At 35.5% G+C, this 21,510-nt stretch overlaps 1 pseudogene; it reads left to right on the plus strand.

Moving 5' to 3' along the window:
- Nucleotides 1-19,203: 19,203 nt before the first annotated feature.
- Nucleotides 19,204-20,416, plus strand: LOC120158196 (annotated as a pseudogene).
- Nucleotides 20,417-21,510: the final 1,094 nt, after the last annotated feature.

Genomic DNA, 21,510 nt, shown 5'->3' on the forward strand with positions numbered 1-21,510 from the left:
TAACTTATTTGTTTTATATTAGATTCGACGGCTTGCGATAAGCCAACCTCAGAGTTTTCGATTGAAAACTATTTACTTCTTTTGTGCAATAGTTTTCTAGTTTTATTCAAGTTAATTCTTAAGTTATGTTTTGATTTTACTATGTACATGATTATGAGTATGTGATATGTGAATATGTATACGAAGATGCACGATGTGAAAGTGCATATGCGAATAAGAAAAACTATGAATAATGAAATGAGAAATAATTATCTAGTTAAAAAGACCAAGGTATATGTATAAGATTTAGAGGTATAGTTGGCATGCCAAGAGTCAAGGGTTTTATGTGGTCCTTCGGGACAAACCTATGCGGTCCTTTGGGATAAAACTATGTGGTCCTTCAGAACAAATATGTGGCACTTCGGTGCAAATTATGTGAGCAGTGGTGACTGCATTAGTGACCTCAATGTACTCAAATGCCTAGAATTCTCAATAGTATGCATTGGGCTATTAAAACAAAGTAATATAAACCAAACACTATATAAAGTATACATTCTTGTCATGAATGGTAAATTGAACTTCTTATGAAATGATTTCTTTAAGATGAGTAAGAAAAGCTTTTACCATGTATTATTATACTCGTACGTGTCTCACTAAGTAAACGACTTAACGTGTGATTGTTTTACACGTAAGTTCGAAGAAAGCAGAGGGTTAAAGCTAGGCGTGGACAACATACTCCCGTAAAAGATCAGATCAAAACAAATTGAATCATAGGTTTCTTGTTATTTTATAAATTGTTGGCATGTATTACAAGTTTTGAAATGAAATGATATGATTTGTTTTGTAATCATACACTTTTATATGTATGTAAGCTATCAAATGATGTAGTTTCATTTTTAATTTTTTTATAGAAATTTTATTATAAGGGTTTCACCACAAAAATACAATTTAGAGTTTTAATTTTATATTCACTTCTAAAGAGTAAATGTTTTGAAAAGTTGATGTGACACTTCATATTCGTACCCGGGTCGGGTATGGGTTTGGGGTGTTACAGAATACTTCCACATCGATCCTCCTATATCATTACCCACTTGATGTGCTTCAACAACCAGTCGACTTCTTTTTTGCCTCGTCTATCGATGATATACATATCGTCGAGATTCTTAAGTGTTTCTAAAATAGATTGTACGAAACCAAATTAGTGGAGCATGCGATCAGTAGGATGTTACTCGACAATAGCATACATATCAGAGGGACCACCACCAAGACATCTAATGAGCCTATCAAGTGACGTGGGATGCAAATCCTCATTCTTCAGTAAAATAAGGATCCCATTAAAACTAAAATAAATATATAATTCTTATCAAAAAATATTATATATAACGATAATTAAAAGTAAATAATAAAATTTAAATACACACATCTGTATCAGCCTTCTAATCAATTAGTAGCTGAATTTATTTCAATTCATCTGATAAATCCTGATGATCTTTTCTTGCACTTGACCACCTATTCAATGAAAAATTTTCATTATACTCAACAAAATATTATATATGAATTCAATATTGAAATTACCTCAACAATAGCGGGAATACCAACGGGTTTTTCACGACCGAACATAAAAAGGTATGTGATACCGCGCCTAAGGCTGGAGAAAGGAGACATTTCCGATAGAATTTTTTAGTAATCAGTTGCTCGACACATTTTCCTATATAAAAATTCTAGAACTACAGAGTCCCAACTAAGTGTGCCAACAACTTGAAAATCTGCGAGATGACGCAACCACATACAATGAACATGGTTACGTAATTTTTCATGCATCAGAATCCCTCCTATGAGCTATAATATGCAAACATGTGCATACATTTTAACTTTTTCCTCGAAGGTGTCGCGACTCAAATGTTTAAAAGTTATATCCAACCAATTTAACAGTACTCGACCACATTGAAATTAGGCGGGACACCTCCAAGATACTCTTGCACAAGGAATGCCAGTCACCATCCGCCACCCCAAAAATCACATCCCCATCTACGAAAGCCCCAAATGTATGGAAACATCTGGTGAACTATGTTTTGATATAGCAATTTATGGCAAAATGTTTTTGGACTTGAATTGAATTTATTCAAAGTTTTCAAAAATAATTTAAAGTCCATTTTACATGGAAGTGAGCACAAAATACTTTTCTGAACAAGAAGTATCAATATTGTTCTTACAATATCGATACCTCATGAATAGTATCGATATTGTTCATATGGTACCGATACCAAAGGTAAGGGAAGTATCGATACTCACTAGGTAATCGATACTACCAGCATTGCTCAAATTCTAGAATGTAAAAATGGTACCGATACCCAAAAGGGTACCGATACTACTTTACATTATATCGATACCATAGGCTTAGTATCGATACCGTCAGGCCCAACGGCTAGTAATGACTAGTTTTATTTAAAAATAACAAAGGTAGTACCGATACTCCCTATAGGAGTACCGATACTCCCTATAGGAGTACCAATACCTTATGTACTAGGCAGATTTATTTTATAAAGAAAACATCCCAACGGCTCTAAATTATTCTCAACGGCTAGAAATCACAAAACTCATTCCAACATATAAATACAAGTTCAAGACACTTGAAGAAGGTTAGAACACCTATCCAAGCATCAAACACAATAGAAGAGCTTTCACTCTTTATTCTCTGTTATAAATATTTTGTTCTTGTGAGCTTTAATTCTTGTAAACACCCTAGAAATTGAAAAAGAAATAACAAATTAGTGAATTTGTTAGAAAATCCTTAGTGGGGAGCTAAGGTAGTGGAGGTAAACTTAGTTGAGAAGTCAAACCACTATAAATCTTTATGCCAATTTTTTTATCTTTTATTCTCCTAACTCCCTAAACAATTTTTTGCCAATTTCCCCTTGTGTTATTTTCGGCTGATTAAATTGAGCTTAAAAAATTCCAACAATTGGTATAAGAGTTTGACACATTAGAAGATTTAACCACCTTGAGATGATCCTAGAAGAAGCTCTACCGATTCCCGATGAAACCGACAAGAGATGGCTTCGACTTCCGGCTCTTACTACATTGAAGCCTCACAATCGGTTAATAAGTCATCTTACTTCAATAAAGCTAATTATGCATATTTAATAGAATAATGCTCTTCATTCAAGCCAATGATCTAGGAGCTTGGAACTCAATCATAAAGGGATACCCCATTCCACCCGGTGAGATGGATGATTGGAGTGATGGGGAGAAGAAGAAGTTCCAACTCAATGCTAAGGTTATCCACATCCTCTTTTGTGCATTAGGCCTGGATGAATATGGAAGAGTATCCTCTTGTTCTAATGCCAATGAGATATGGGATAAGCTCCAAGTCACTCATGAAGGAACCGATGAAGTGAGGGAAACCAAGATAAGTCTTCTAACCATAGCTACGAGAATTTCAAGATGAAATCGGATGAAGATATCAAAGCTATAACGGATAGATTTTCTATGATTGTCATTGGTCTAAAGGGATTTGGAGAAGTAATCCCCAATGAGAAGCTTGTGAGGAAGATGATCTACTATCTTCCAAAGTCTTGGCAATCGAAGAATACGAAGATCATTGAGGCTAAGAATCTACTCACTCTCGATTAGCTGATTGGTTCTCTTCTCACTCATAAGTTGATGGTGAAGGAAGAGAAAGAAGATGAAGAGAAGCAAATCAAGAAGAATAATGAGGTAGGCATTGCCTTCAAGTTCAGCAATGAGAGCAATCAAGATTCAAATAAAGAGGTGAATGAAGAAGAAGAGATGGTCAATATCTTCAAAAGATTTAAGATATTCATGACTTATAAGGAGGTGAAGCATGAATCGAGCAGAAGAAGAGTCCCCCAGTGTGCTTCAATTGTCAAAGAACGTGGCATGTTAATTATGAATGTCCCCTCCTAAAAAAGAAGACATCAAGAAAGAAAAATGCATTTATGGCAGCTTAGAGTGATGAAGATGACTCCAATGATGAAGATGAAGTAGCCAACCTATGCCTCATGGTCATCTAAGAATATTCAATGGTAATTTCTAACTCAAATGAATTAGATTCTTATCCTTTTGATGAGTTACAAGTTGCATATAATGAGTTGTATTTGGAATTTGAGACCATGAATTCCAAGAATAAGAAATTAATTTCAAAACTTAAAGTTGAAAATGATTTGGTTTTGAAAGCAAAAGTTGATTTTTAAAACCAAAATGAATCTTTGAAAAATGATTTAGAGCTTTCAAAAGTCAAAATCAATGATTTAGAAAAAAAATTGATTTAAAAGTTAAGCTTAAGAGCATGACAAAAAAATTGATTTCTAAAATCAACTCATTATGTTTAAAAATGGAAAAATGCTCACATTATCATTTTCATGGTCATTTGGAACATACTTGTCCTTTGAATAAAGGAAAACATTTTAAAATTAGAAAAGTATGGGTTCCTAAGGGAACAAGGGGCATTGAACTAATGTTCAAGGATCCAAGGAAATTTGGATACCAAAATCTGCTTAAGTGTCTCTTGTAGGTGTGTGGGAGCAATGGGATGAAAATGAAGATGTTCAAATGCTCTAGCCACACTAAAAAAAGAATGGGTAACCTCTAAGCTTAAAAGCCTTTTTAATTTTGCATAATTGGTTGCTCATTTAGTTTATGCATGCATGAGTTTTGATTTTAAATGATTTCATGTTTTCTATCTCATGTATGTTGAAAAATGTGTTATGATGAACATTATAAAGTTTTAATGATTTTTCATAATTTTTAGTTCATCATAATAAATTTTGGTCAAAATTGGTTTTAAATGAAAATGATGTCTCTCCAACAATTGATATCGATTTTTCAAATTCTTTGACTTTACAAATTTTAATTTTTGACCTAAATTTAAATGGTTATGCATATGGTTTAAAATGCAAAATGATATCTCTCTAACAATTGATATCAAAATTTTCAAATGCATGACATTTTTGGAAAGTTTTATGCATATGCACTTAATTTTAACAATTGGTTTTGCATAAAGTTTATTTAGACTTGAATATATTGAATTTCAAGTGCTACTAACATGTTTGTTATTCTTTGTTGAAATTCAATTTTGTTTAAGTGTCAAGCTTTTAAAGTCAATTTTTCGTTTGGAATGCACTTTTGTAAGGGGGCTTTGATTTTTCAAATTTTTTTATATCAAAATTATCACTTACTCTCCAATGTTATTTTTTTAACTTTAAAGTTGAATTGTTTTGGTATAACAAAAAGGGAGTGAAGTATGGGTTTGAAAAATTCAATTTCTCAATGAAAAAGGGGGAGCTAAACATTTTCCAGCAATTGACATCTTTTTCATTAAATATTTTATTAAGGAGAAGTTTTGCCAAAAACAATATTTCAAATGTTTTATTACATCAAAAAGGGGGAGATTGTTGAACTATGTTTTGATATAACAATTTATGGCAAAATGTTTTTGGACTTGAATTGAATTTATTCAAAGTTTTCAAAAATAATTCAAAGTCCATTTTACTTAGAATTGAGCACAAAATACTTTGCTGAAAAAGAAGTATCGATATTGTTCTTACAATATCGATACCTCATGAACAATATTGACATTGTTCATATGGTACCGATACTAAAGGTAAGGGAAGTATCAACACTCACTAGGTAGTATTGATACTACCAGCATTGCTCAAATTCTAGAATGCAAAAATGGTACCGATACCAAAAGGGTACCGATACTACTTTATATAGTAATATCGATACCATATGCTTAGTATCGATACCGTCAGGCCCAACAGCTAGTAACGACTAGTTTTATTTAAAAATAACAAAGGTAGTACCGATACTCCCTATAGGAGTACTGATACCCTTTGTACTATGCAGTTTTATTTGCAGAGAAAACATCCCCAACGGCTCTAAATTACTCCAACTGCTAGAAACGGCCACAAACTCATTCCAACATATAAATACAAGTTCAAGACATTTAAAAAAGGGTTAGAACACCTATCCAAGCAATCAAACACAAGAGAAGAGTTTTTCACTCTTTATTCTTATTCTCTTGTAAATATATTGTTCTCGTGAGCTTTAATTCTTGTAAACACCCTATCTTTTAAAAGTTTTATTTGTTTACACCTTTTTCCTTGTAAAAGGGGTTTTGGTTCTAGCTGAGTCTTTGAAAAACTAGGGAGACTTGTAAAGGTTATCTCTTTGTCCTTGAAAAAAAAAGAACAAATTAGTGAATTTGTTAGAAAATCCTTAGTGGGGAGCTAAGATAGTGGAGGTAAACTTAGTTGAGAAGTCAAACCACTATAAATCGATGTGCCAATTTTTCTATCTTTTATTCTCCTAACTTCCTAAACAGTTTTTTGCCAATTTCCCCTTGTACTATTTCGGTTGATCAAATTGAGCTTAAAAAATCTCAACATCATCCTTCAGCATAATGTGCACTCTCCACACGGAAGATGGAATATGTATGTCTCTGGTCTCCGCCTCTCAACCAGTGCAGAAATAAGGTTGGAATGAGAGAATTTGATATTTGAGTGTGGTTTGAAGGTTGTGTTGGGTGTGGTGTTTATAGAAAAATGGGAGGGGGAGACGGGTGGTAATTAATGTGGGAGACAGACGGTTGGGGAAATAAAGGAAAGGCACGGATCATGATACATGCTTTTCGTACGTGTCAGAACTCGTGCCTTTCCTTACGTGCCGCCAGCTCGGACTGAACCCCGCGAAGGCGCGGATAACGATCTACGCTTTATTGCCACCATGACAAAAAAGGTGCTATGTAATATCCCAAATTTTGGATTGGTGACTGGAATGTAAATGTTGAAAGTTTGGAGATTAAAGTGTAAATTTTTAGTCCTTAAACTTTTACACTTTAATATATAAACTTTCAAATTTTACATTCCAGTCACCAGTCCAAAATTTGAGATATTACAAGTTAGATCAGTAATATTTGGGAAACAAGTGACTGACAGATAATTATTGCGTGTAAGGGTGATATTTTGGTAAAAATACCGAAATTGCAAGTTAAAGTACTCATATGAGTTATGACTAACTATGGGTTAGAATAATGAAATACCTTACCTTCCATTGTAAAGGAGGATTTAAATTAGTTCTTCCTTTATTAAATAGATAATTTAGGTTTCGTTGAAAATGTTTCTCTAAACGAATTTTTTAATATAAAAGTATCATTTTTCTAGTTTCTTGGTTTGAATTCATAAACATGTTTCAAACGTAAATTTTTTGTTGAAAATAATTTTAGACCAAAAATACTTACATAACATTCTCGAACGATGGGTTAAAATAATGAATTAAACAAAATAAATTTTCAACTTTGTTAATATTTTTTTATAGAAAGGTATTAGTTTTATTAAAATAGAAAATATCAGAATTATAATGAAGATTTACAATTATAACGTAACGTAAACAAAATTATAATTATGACATTTTCCTACAATGATTGACACAAAAACCAGCCACCTAGATCACATAATGAACAAAAAAGAATAGATTAAAAAATATAATCAATGATCGAACAAAATAAGGATACAAACAAATCTGATTGCATTGACAAATGAACTACAAAAGGAAATAAAACTACTGAAGACCACCTACAAATCGCAAATCAAAGTCAAGCGATTTGAGAAAACTATTCACGAACGCAAAATGCGTATCCAAATCAATTCGATGGTATAGAGCAGGGAAGATCATCATGATAACAATTTAGCGTCATCTTGATCAATCGTAACGATGTCAAATCCAACCCTGAGAAAAAAGATAAACGAAAACAACGAAAAAAAATTGTAAGTTACCAAAATGTAGGAAAAAGTGCCACAAAGGCAGAGATAAACGTGTTATAAAGGCAAATAACATGTCACAAATGCATAATTATTCTTTTTAAAAAACTAAAAAAACAAAGAAAAATTATAACTGGCGGTCGACAACCAGCATCAAAACCGATGTTATCGTCGGTTAAACAAAATTAAAGAAGAAAAAGTTAAATTGATCAATAAAATTGACATTAATTATAAAGAAGAAAAACAAAGAAAAGAGAGGAAGAGAAAACGGTTAGGTTTTTTCTTTATGAAATAGACATACTATTAATGGTTATTATTATTTACTATTTAAAAATATTATAAAACCTACATTTTCATTTACATTTTTAATAAATTGATAGTATTTCATTTCTTTTATTTATATAATGATTAAATTAATTTAATTAATACTACATGAATTAATTTAAATTGATCTCTATAATAAAGAAACATGATATATATTTACATTATTAGTATAAATTTTTGGTTTTATACCAACAATTCCATTGGTCACGCCTAGGATTGTTCATGGACGGTGATGAGATTTTTCTAACCGTAATTTTACCATTAAGAAATGGTTAACTGCTAATGATTAACTGTTATTAACGGTTCAGTTACAGGTACAATTATTTGTCAAATTTTTTTCATAATTCATATTACAAAAAACAGTAACACTTAACATATACTTACACTGTTGTAAGTGAATAAAATAAACAAGTATAACACTTAACACATACTTACACTAATGTAACTGAATAAAACAAAAAAGTGTAACACTTAACTCATACTTACAACAATGTAAGTAAATAAAATAAAAAGTGTAATACTTAACACATACTTACACCGATGTAAGTATGCACATCTCCCAATATCTTAGTACCTAACAATAAACATATAATTATATTAGTGTAAGTATGTTTTTATATTTTTAAATAAATAAAAAATTAAAAATAATAAAAAATATATATTAAGTTATTTGTATACAAATTTTATTAAAAATATATAAAAATTATAAATAATAGAAACTTATATTAAGTTATTTATATAAAAATATAATAAATTAGAAATATAATTATAAATTTAATTAATTAACGGATAACCGTTTATCAAAATTTGTAATTGTAATCTTAATAGTTAACCATTATTTTTAACGGTTCCTGTTAATCGAAATTATTTAATATTAACGGTTTAATTAATTAATCTTAAATATAATGATTATATCGATTAATGATTACTGTTAATGATTTTTGGGTTTTTTTTAACACCCCTTCCAATGATATGCGGGTGGAGCAACAGGCCGGGGGAGATAGTTATATTACTAGTGGAACCAACGTATCTAGTTGAAGAGTTTATTTTAGAAACAAACAAAATGGACAGATGTATGAAAATAATAGGCTTAGTCCTTTACATAAGAATATATATAGGAGAACGGTTATAATACATAGATTATGCATTTTATCAATGAAAACATACCTTCTTCAATTTTATTTCTGTTCTTCAATCTCCCTTCAATTCTCCCTCTTTTCTTTGATCTCAAGGTTCATAACAAATTGATATCAAGAGCCATTAATCTTGGCATATTGATATCTGGGTATTCTAAGAAAAATTGGGCAATGACTGAATGAACTGACTTATATGCCATTAAAAAGCAGATTGAAGAACTTACAACTGTGTTGAAACAAACAACGGATGGCACAAAACCTCCTCAATGATGGAAAGATCAGGAACGTCGATTGAGTACGTTGGAATCTAGAATAGAAATTAATCAGAGGTATGTGGAGATGATTTTACAGATTCAGACTGGTAAAAAGTATTAGCAAGAACATGATGATTCTCACGTGATCGATAAAATGCCTGTAAGAGTAGAAGTTGTTGAATTTCAATCGATCAATAACGCCATTTTCTAGCTTCACGGTATATTCGTATCGGTTCAGGTTGCTACTCTTACATCGCCTGTTTTTTATTCACCCAGGCTCTTTGATGTCACAATCCAAAAAGGTCGAACGGCGCCGAAACAGTTAGTCGGTCCTCCTTCAATGGTAAATCTGTATCAATTTCTATGGTGCCAAAAATCTGGTAATTCAAATAACCTGAATTCTTTAGTTCAATCAATGTTGAGAGAAAATTATTTCATGGTGTTTATGAATAGAGAAAATAACCTCAGTGACCAAAAATCCCATATAATATACGATTTTAACCAACTTTTTCCGGATTTGCCAAAATGACCAACAAAATCGCAATGTGATCGCTAATTCGCAACGCGATCTCCATTATCGCAAATCAGTTTCCAGATTCGCAACGCGATAATGACTATCGCAATGCGATTTTCCAATTTCGCGTTGCGATTTTCCCAATTCGCAATGCGAATAAGTAAATCGCAATGCGAATTTGGAAAATCGCAATGCGATACTGACTATCGCAATGCAATTTTCCTAATTCGCATTGCGAATACGTAAATCGCAATGTGAATCTTACTATCGCAATGCGATTTACATAGCGCCATTCGTATTAACGTGTATTTTTTTTTCAAATTCCAAACACGAATTTTTTCTTAATAAATCGGAAACTGAACCGTCCACAATAATCGCAACTCATAACCTCAAACCTAAAATCACAACACTCAGTCCCATCTCCATCTCTCACTCTCTACGGAAAAATCCGTCCCCATCTCCGAAGATTTCCGTCCCCATCGCCGGCGAAATCCCTCACAACCATTCACAGTCAAAAATCCCTCATAATCATTCAGAAATGGAAAATCAACCTCCGAGGGTTAGTTTTGTTTTATTTTTATTTTGAAATTTTTGCATTATTTTAGGTTTTTCATATTGAGATTGATGATAAGTTTACTGGTAATTTCAATAATAGATTAACCATTTCACTTAGATTTCTTATTAAATTCATTCGATTGCTGCCAATACTGCTAAACTGTTTAGCCTGTGAAGTTAGTATTTGTCTTTGTTTTGTCTTTTGGTTGAAGAAATGCAGAAGAAGAATAGTTTCGAGAATGAAAATCGCAACGCGGAAATAACTATCGCAACGAGAGAATCGCAACGCGAAATAAAAATCGCATTGCGATTTTCATTTCACGTTGCGATTTTCATTTCGCGTTGCGATTCTCTCGTTGCGATAGTCATTTCGTGTTGCGATTCTCTCATTGCGATAGTCATTTCCGCGTTGCGGTTCTCATTATCTCGTTGCGATTTTCATTTCAACCAAAAGACAAAACAGTGTTGCAAATTTTAGTTTCAAGAATAAACTACTATTTATGTTTATTGTTTTTGGTATATCTTGACAGTGTAGTTTTTGGTATATCTAACTTGGTATGTTTATTGTTTTTGTAGAAATTTTTTTCGGCTTCATTGACATTAAGGAATAAAGTTAGCCTAGCCACTACAATTGCTTTGAAGCTTTCACCGGCACAAAGAAAATTGTTTGAGGAAACCTGCTTCGGGCCATGGCTGAGAGTACAGCATCCGGGTGGAGATGCTAATTTGACCCATTTGTGGCTTCAGACCATGACTAGCGATCTACCCGACAGTATACAACGTAGTGAGGAAGAGATATGGTTTCATTTTCCACCGGCGTATACTTGTTTTGGGCGGAAGGAGTTCTGCTTAATCACTGGTCTACGATTCGGACACGATGATGTAGGCCGGTACACTCGTCATATCACCCGCCCATCATGGTTATCCAGGGTTTTTCCTGATGAGTCAATAGAGAAGCCGAACTTACACGCCGACGACATGAAGAAATTGTTTAATAAGAAAGATGATTTTACTCGGATGAATGACGTCGATGTTGTCTGAGTATGCCTTCTACTACTTTTGTATGCCAGCTTTTTAGGCAGAGAGGTCAGACAGCCTATTCCTCATGAGCTAATATTATTGGTAGAGGACCTAAATGCATGGAATCTGTTTCCGTGGGGTTCGTATATATGGAAAGCTACCTGGACTAAGTTGTCGTCTGCCTTTGATGACCGCAAAAGTTTGCGGGGCGATGGGTTGAAATACACTTTGCCAGGCTTTGTTTGGGCCTTTAAGGTAAGAATTTCTATATAATGTTTTCAAAATTATAATTAATTATTTAACAATTACTAATGTTTGTTATTATATTGTTTGTAGATTTGGATATTCGAGGCCTTTCCCGCCATGAAGACATATGCAATAAAAACTTCAAATGATATTCCCAGGGCTATTTCCTGGAAGAGGAAACGTCTGTTGGATTGGGAAGACTTAATACCATATGCGACAATAAATAATGTAAGTTAACACAAATACTATCATATATAAACAAGTTATTAATAGTAGACGTTTAACTTTGTTTGAGTTTTTATATTTTTAGGAGGCCAACATTCCATTAATGAGACTGACACCCATGGAGGCTGAGCTTGCCACTGATTGGTGGCAAGCTAGTCAGCGTTTTCTTGATGGCACGAATGATGAGCAGCCTTCACTTCCTCCACTTCGAGAGCCATCACCTCACCCAGAGCCATCACCTGATCAACCCGACTATACACCTCTACAACGAGAGCCATCACCTATCCCATCACATCATCGAGCCTCTTCTCCACCATCACCTTATGATAGGCGACCGGCAAAGATGCCACGACTTCTGTCTCTCTGTTCTCCACCTCCACGGGATGAGTCAAGGGAGTTACGTGATGAGGTCAATGCCTTGCGTGAGGAGATCGGTACTCTACGCGATAACGATGGTGCATGGCGTGTGGAGGTGTCTACTTTACGTGGTGAGGTTGCCGCTCTACGTGAGATGGTAGTATCGTTACAGAATGAGGTTCATACTCTACACAACGAGGTAAGTTTATGATTTTCCATATTTAACTTGATGATAAATTTACTCGTAATTTCACTTAAATTAACCATTTCACTTAGATTGCTTAGTAAATTTATTCGGTTGCTGCCAATACTGCTAAACTGTTTATTAACACTGTGAAGTTAGTATTTGTCTTTTTGTTTTGTCTTTTGGTTGAAGTAAATTTATTCGGTTGCTGCCAATTCTGCTAAACTGTGTATTCTTTAACACTGTGAAGTTAGTATTTGTCTTTGTTTTATCTTTTGGTTGAAAGTTTGAAATATATTTGTCTTTGTTTTCACTGTTTAAATATCATGTATGTTTATTTACTGATATTTGTATTTAATTATTTAGCGGACCGATAAGGTGGATGCTTTACGTCGGGTTTTTCTTGCACGACAGAGTTTACGCATCAGACGGCGTGCACGTGCTATTAAGTCTCCGTATACCCCAATAGTGCGAAGACACCACAAGAAGAAGCCCGACTCGCCTGTCATCCCTCAAGAGTCCACTCCTATCGTTGAAGAGGCCCCTATCATTCCTCGAGAGTCCCCTCCCACCGTTCAAGAGGCCACTGTCATCGTTGAAGAGATCCCTCCCACCATTCAAGAGCCCGATTCACATGGTATTATATGTAGGATTCTTGAGAAACCCTCTGACGTGCCGGATATGATGGATTCAAGTTAGCTCTCGTATGAGTTACCGGCCAGTACCATACCGGTATCTGAAGTGGAGAGGAAACAACTACCGGACACAATTCTGGATAACACCCTTTGGGCTAATACCGTAGTTGATTTTTATCTACATGAGCGAAGCCAGGGGTGTTTCACTGACATATGCAAGCTCAACGATGATATCTATTTGTTGCTTGATCGGTCTTGGTGGGGCGTATTATTAGGGGTCGAAGACAATGGCTATTTCGATGGAGGGGTAAGTCTTATATTTTTCTTATATTTTAATTTGATTATTTTTTTTAAATTTATGTAAGTTACTAATATATGTCTTTTTTTGTAAAACAACATATCGATGCGTGGGTGTCAAATCTTCTAATAATTAGGAAACTTAAGGAAAATAAAAGAAATACACGATATACAATTATGCCGACGTCTTTTAACGCCGTTCACTTGAAGAATCAACGAGATGAATCATTTGCGTTGGGCAATGGACAAGCTAAACTTTATCTTGCATGGTGGGAGGTCGATAAGGTTAGTGTTTATTTTAGATTGAGTTTAAAGGTATTCATAAATAAGTGCGCAAATGAATAAATTATTACTTATGATTGCAGGTGTTTATCCCTGTTTTGGAACGTAACCATTGGCTTCTCATCGAGCTTCAGATCCCATCCCTTAAGGCAATAGTATATGACAGCATGATAAATTACATATCATTGGCTGATTTAAGAGATATTATTAAGGGATGGAGCTCTTATTTGGATAAATTCTTAGATGCGATAAATTATTGGACTCGTTCTGGAAACAAGAAGCCAAAGAAGCTCAATATTACAGTTAGCAGAGACGAGACCGCACCACAACAAACGAAAGGACCCAGAGGGGATTGTGGTCCTCTCGTATGCTTGGCGTTGGACTGTTTGATCACAGGAAGTATAAAGTATCTACCTCCCACCGATATAGATAAATTCTTGGATGCGATAAATTATTGGACTCGTTCTATGCTTCCCGTCGTCAAACGCGCCAAGCACATGCATACGAGAGGACCACAATCCCCTCTGCCTCCCGGCGATTGTTGTGGCACGGTCTCGTCTCTAACAACTGTGACATTGAACTTCTTTGGCTTCTTGTGTCCTTAATGAGTCCAATAATTAATCCCATCCAAGAATTTAGCCAAATGAGAGCTCCATCCCTTGATAATATCTCTCAAATCAGACAGTGATATGTAATTTATCATGCTGTCATATACTATTATCTTCAGGGATAAGAGCTGAAGTTGGACGAGAAGCCAATGACGACGTTCCAAAACAGGGATAAACACCTGCAATCATAAGTAATAATTCATTTATTTGCGCACTTATTTATGAACACCTTTAAAAAATTTAAAAAATAAACACTAACCTTATCAACCTCCCACCATGCAGGATAAAGTTTAGCTTGTCCGTTGCCCAACGAAAATGATTCATCTCGTTGATTCTTCAAGTGAACTGCGTGAAAAGCCGCCGGCATTATTGTATATCGCGAATTTTTTTTATTTTTCCTAAGCTTCCTTATTATTAGAAGACGTGACACCCACGCATCGATATGCTGTTTTACAAAAAAAAAGACATATATTAATGAATTACATTAATTTTTAAAAAAATTAATCAAAATCATATATAAGTCAAATATAAGACTTACCTCCCCATCGAAATAGCCACTGTCTTCAACCCCTAATAGCACACCCCACCAAGACCGATCAAGCAACAAAAACATTTCATCGTTGAGTTTGCTTATGTCAGTGTAACACCCTTGGCTCCGCTCATGTAGATAAAAATCAACTGCGGTCTTAGCCCAAAGGGTATTATCCACAATTGTTTCAGGTTGTTGTCTCCTCTCCACTTCAGATACCGGAAGGGTACTAGCCGGTAACTCATACGAGAGCCAACTCTCATCCATCATGTCCGGAACCGGTGGGGGTTTCTCAATACTTTGATATATTACCCCATGTGAATCGGGCTCTGGAATGGTGGGAGGGACCTCTTCAACGATGACAGTGGCCTCTTGAACGGTGGGGGGGACTCTTGAGGGAGGATAGGGGCCTCTTGAACGATTGGAGGGGACTCTTGAGGGATGACAGGTGATTCGGGCTTCTTCTTACGAAGTCTTCGTACCATTGGGGTGAACGGAGACGTAATAGCACGTCCACGCCGTCTGATGCGTGAACTCCGTCGTGCAAGGAAAACCCGACATAAAGCATCCACCTTATCGGGCTGCTAAAAAAATTAATACATAAATCAGTAAATAAACAGACATGATATTAAACAAAGACAAATATGTTTCAAACTAGCATTGTATTCACCCAAGTCATTATTCTATCATAGTTCACAAAATGCTCAGATAACATTCCAAAAGTAAGCACTTATATAAACATTTAAAAGGACAACATATATAAACATTCCAGAAGAAGAATAGTTTACTTTCGCAACACGAAACTTAAAATCGCAACGCGAAAATGACTATCTCAACGCGGAAATGGCTATCGCAATGCGAAATGCAAATCGCAACGACAAAATCGCAATGCGAAATGAAAATCGCAACGACAAAATCGTAATGCGAAATCAAATCGCAACGACAAAATCGCAACGCAAAACACAAATCGCATTGCGACTTTCATTTCGCATTGAGATTTTGTCGTTGCGATTTTCATTTCGCATTGCGATTTTGTCTTTGCGATTTTCATTTCGCATTGCGATAGTCATTTTCATGTTGCGAAAGTAAACTATTCTTCTTCTGCAAATTGAAACTTGAATGGATTGCATTACTTCAACCAAAAGACAAAAACAAAACCAAAAACAAATACTAACAAAAACAGTTTAGCAGTATTGGCAGCAACCGAATGAAATCACGAGTATGAAAAATCTTAAACTTACCTCGTTGCGTAGAGTATGAACCTCATTCTACAATGATGCTACCATCTCACGTAGAGCGGCTACATCACCGCGTAATGTAGACACCTCAACACGCCATGCACCATCGTCTTTGCGTAAAGTACCGACCTCCTCACGCAAGGCATTGACCTCATCACGTAACTCCCCTAACTCATCCCGTTGAGATGGAGGTGGAGAACAGGGAGATAAACGTCGTGGCATCTTTGCCGGTTGCCTATATTGCGGTGATGGTGGAGAAGAGGCTCGATGATGTGACAGAATAGGTGATGGTTGTCGTTGTGGAGGTGTATAGTCGGGTCGATCAGATGATGGCTCTGGGTGAGGTGATAGCTCTGGGCGAGGTGATGGCTCCCGAAGTGGAGGCTTCTCATCAATCGTTCCATCAAAAAAATGCTTACTAGCTTGCCACCAATCAGTGGCAAGCTCAGCTTCCGTGGGTGTCAGCCTCTGTAGAGGAGTGTTGGCCTCCTAACAATATAAAAGCTCAAACAAAGTTAAACGTGTACTAGTAATAACTTGTTTATAAACATATGGTAGTATTTATGTTAACTTACATTATTTATTGTCGTATACTGTAGTAAATCTTCCCATTGCAAGGTACGTTTCCTCTTCCAGGAAATAGCCCTGGGAATATCATTTGAAGTTTTTATTGCATATGTCTTCATGGTGGGAAAGGCCTCAAATATCCAAATCTACAAACAATATAATAACAAACATTAGTAATTGTTAAATAATTACTTATAATTTTGGAAACATTATATAAAAATTCTTACCTTAAAGGCCCAAATAAAGCCTGTCAAAGTGTATTTGGAACCATCGCCATGCAAACTTTTTCGATCATCCAAGGCAGACGATAACTTATTCCATGTAGCTTTCCATAAATACGAGCCCCACGGAAACAGGTTCCACGTATTTAGGTCTTCTACCAATTTGATTAGATCATTTGGAATAGGTTGTCTGGCCTCTCTGCCTAAAAAGCCGGCAAGCAAAAGAATTAGAAGGCATACTCGGACAACGTCGACGTCATCCATCCGAGTAAAACCATCTTTCTTATTCAACAATCTTGTCAGGTCTTCTACATGTAGATTCGGCCTCTCCAGCTCAAGAAAAACCCGGGATAGCCATGATGGGCGGGTAATGTGTCTAGTGTACCGACCTACATCATCATGTCCGAAGCGTAGACCGGTGATTAAGCAAAACTCCTCCCGCCCAAAACACGTATACGCCGGTGAAAAATCAAACCATATCTCTTCATCACGACGTTGTATAGTCTCTGGTAGATCGCTAGTCATGGTTTGAAGAAACAGGTGTGTCAACATCGCATCTCCACCGGGATGTTGTACTTTCAGCCATGGCCCGAAGTATGTATCCTCAAACATTTTTCTTTGTGCAGGTGAAAGCTTCGACGCAATTGTTTTGGCCAGGCTGACTTTATTTCTTAAGGTCAATTGAGCCGAATAAAAGTTCTACAAAAACAATAAACATACTAAGTTAGATATACCAAAAACTACACTGTGAAGATATACCAAAAACAATAATAAACATAAAGAGTAGTAGTTTATTCTTCAAACTTAAATTTGCAACACTGTGAATTTCGTATTTGTCTTTGTTTTTTGGTTGAAGTAATGCAATTCATTCAAGTTTCAATTTGCAGAAGAAGAATAGTTTCTGAAAATGAAAATCGCAACACGAAAATGACTATCGCAACGCGAATTTGACTATCGCAACAAGAGAATCGCAACGCGAAACTAAAATCGCGTAAACGCGATTTTAGTTTCGCGTTGCGATTCTCGGTTGATTTAATAAGCAATCTAAGTGAAATGGTTAATCTATTATTGAAATTACCAGTAAACTTATCATCAATTTCAATATGAAAAACCTAATAATAATGCAAAAATTTCAAAAAGAAAATAATTAAAAAAACTAACCCTCGTTGGTTGATTTTCCATTTCTGATTCTGAGGGTGGCTCTGAGAGATGGAGATAGACGGATTTCGTCGGAGATGGGGACGGATTTCGTCGGAGATGGGTGAGAGAGTGAGAGATGGAGATGGGACTGAGTTGTGATTTTAGGTTTTAGGTTATGAGTTGCGATTACGGGATATACTGTGGACGGTTCAGTGTTCTAATATATTAATATTCGTGTTTGGAATTTAAAAATAAAATACTTGGCCAGGATACTAATGGCGCTTTGAAAATCGCATTGCGATTATGTATTATCGCGTTGCGAAAGTCAGAATCGCGTTGCGAAAGTCAGTATCTCGTTGCGATTTTGTATTATCGCATTGCGATAGTAAGTATCTCATTGCGATAGTCAGTATCGCATTGCGATTTTCCCAATTCGCGTTGCGATTTACTTATTCGCATTGCGAATTGGGAAAATCGCAACGACACTGTATACCATCGCAACGCGATTTTCAACTATCGCAACGCGAAATGCAACGCGAATTTGCGATAATGGAGATCGCGTTGCGAATTAGCGATCGCATTGCGATTTTGTTGGTCATTTTGGCAAATCCGGAAAAAGTTGGTTAAAATCGTATATTATATGAGATTTTTGGTCACTGAGGTTATTTTCTCTTATGAATATCAGTGAACGTATCTCAATCCTTGATCTCTATTTGTTTAGACTTTTGTTGATGGGAAAAAATATAATTTATTTGGCTTGGAATTGGAGTGTGAATCAAAGGTTGCACCTTATGCTTTCTCTATTGAAGTTGGGTATATGGAGCAATTTAAGTGGTCTCCTAATATTATTTTATGACTCCATTAATGCACTGTGTAGTCTCTGTTTTGGCATAGATTGTTTTCATGCATTGTGCAGCTTGAAAATCAATGGGACTAGGAAGAAACTAAGTAGTGATAAAGGTCATTCGGAACAACAAACTAAATTCCATACATAATCCGAACATTAAAAAGAAAGGGTTTTCTTGTTATTTGTGTGTCTGCTGGTGATGAACATATCGTGGTAATTAATTCAGGTGGATATAAGTATATTGCTGCCTATAATTTTGGAAGAATGAGAATTTACAGTTTGGGTTTTGCTCCGTTAGGCAAGAAGGCTAGCCATGAAGATGATATTATTCCCGAGACTACTCAGACTAAACCTTATAGCTTAACTGATGGCAAGGTGACACCCATAGCAGATGGTTTTCCGTTGGGTAATGCGATTGGGAATATGTCAAGTGGTCAGCTGCTTCAGTGTGAAGGAAACGCAGATGAAATTTGTAATAGGAAGAAGAAACCATTAGACCATCGTTATGGAAGCTTTAAAGGTCAGAAAGAGGATAGGCGTAATTCCGAAGAGAAAAACTTAAGATCAGCATTATCAAGAATGATTCCTTCTGTGAGTTTCAACGAGAATATTTTAACATCGGGTTCGGCTCCAAAATCCCAAAGAAAGAAATCAGCAGTTTAAGGCTTTTTTTAAGAAGAGATCATGTCATGCTGAAGACAAACTCGAAGAATGTACATTAAAACGATTTTTATATCGTCCCAGAGCAGAATATATAATTCCATGTGGCAAGGATGACAAGGTAAGTCGAGGATGTTGGTCCGGGATTTCGCCCTCAACTTTTAAACTTCGAGGCGAGACCTATTTTAAAGATAAACGGAAGTGTCCGGCACCGCATTACTCCCCGTATACTCGAATAGGCATCGACTTATTTATCTGCCCGAGAAAGATAAATCATATTGCCCAACATAGTGAGCTTCCTAATGTGAAAGCAAATGGGAAAATCCCTCCCCTTCTAATTATTAATATTCATTGCCTACTTATCCTGCTGCAATGTTCCTCGGCGCTGGTGATGATGAAGGAATGAGTCTTGTTCTTTATTTCAAAGTTTCCGAGGATTTTGAAGGACTCATCTCTCCTCAATATCAGGAGAGCATCAAGAAATTGGTCAATGATGAGATGGAAAAAGTTAAAGGTTTCGCAATAGACACTATTGTTCCCTTCAGAAAAAGCATAAAGATCATGGCCAGCTCCTGATGATCTCAATTTGAGTTCTACCGAGAAGAAACTCGTAAATTCTTATAACGAAAAGCCGGTTCTCTCACGCCCTCAGCACAATTTTTATAAGATTGATCTGGACATTCATCGCTTCAGATATATATCGAGAAAGGGACTTCTTGTGCAACTTGGAAGGATTTTACAGTGCTGCTATCACAAGACTTTAATCCTTGGGGACAAGGATCGTCTAAAGGGGAGTAATCGTCATGGTCGGTGCTGAGAACGAAGAGAGAATCGAAGTAAGTCAAGGGTTTGGTTGTAAACTGAAATTGGAGAAAATCGAGAATTGGGAAAAATTGAGCATTATACCTAGGGATGGGCATGGGTCGGGTCGGGTTTTTGGTCCACACCCGATCCGATCAGAATAAGATTTCACCCGACCCCGACTCGATATATAACTTAAAAATTCGACTCGACCCGACTCGAAATAGTAAAAAAATTATTTTTATTTAATAAAAACAATGACTTAATTGGAAAAAAATAATATATAAAGGGGTATTATTATAAATTATTCCTAAATATATAAGGTAAAATTATAAATTCTTTTCGGGTTGGTTCGGGTATTTTTCATCCTAAACTCGAACTCAACCCGATCCAAACATCATATTTAAAAAATCTGATCCAACTCAAACCCAATTTTTTTAAAATAACTCTACTCGATCGGGTCGAATTAGTGTCGAAAATTGGCACACCCATATTGCATCATTAGTCAACATTATGGGTGTCAATTTGGTAGCATTAAGGGGGCGGCAAAATTGGTCAAATTTGGCCACCAATTTGTTAAAAATTTTGGATAGTAAAACTATGCAATTAGTCATTGTAATTTAGGGTATTTATAAATTAGTCCTTAAAGCTTCAACTATAAATACTCTAGCTCATTTAGCTTCAAAATCATCCCAAAGCATTCTAGCTTTCTTCCAATACTAGAGAGAATTTAGAGAGTTTCTTGAGAGTTGTTTTCTCTTTTTTATCAAGAGAGAATTATCATTGTTTTCTCCTTGGTAGATCGAGAGAGGTTGTAATTCCTATTTTTCTCATAGTGAAATTCTTCTACCGTTGCCCGTGGTTTTTACCATATATTATTTAGGGGTTTTCCACGTAAATTTTGTGTTTCTTTTATCTTCATTTTTATTTTCTCAAATTATTAGTTGCGATTTTACTCTATCCGATAGCCGTCTTCCGCAATAATTGGTATCCGAGCCAGATTAGAGTGTATAATATCTGCTTATTGTCTTTGTGGTTGCCACCAAAAAGTGGATCCTCCAACATAAGAAAGTAAGAAGTTATTACCCATTCTTTGAAAGTTCTAGAGAA

Source organism: Hibiscus syriacus, unplaced genomic scaffold, assembly GCF_006381635.1.
Source record: "Hibiscus syriacus cultivar Baekdansim isolate YM2019G1 unplaced genomic scaffold, ASM638163v2 tig00111309_pilon, whole genome shotgun sequence".
Taxonomy (NCBI): domain Eukaryota; kingdom Viridiplantae; phylum Streptophyta; class Magnoliopsida; order Malvales; family Malvaceae; genus Hibiscus; species Hibiscus syriacus.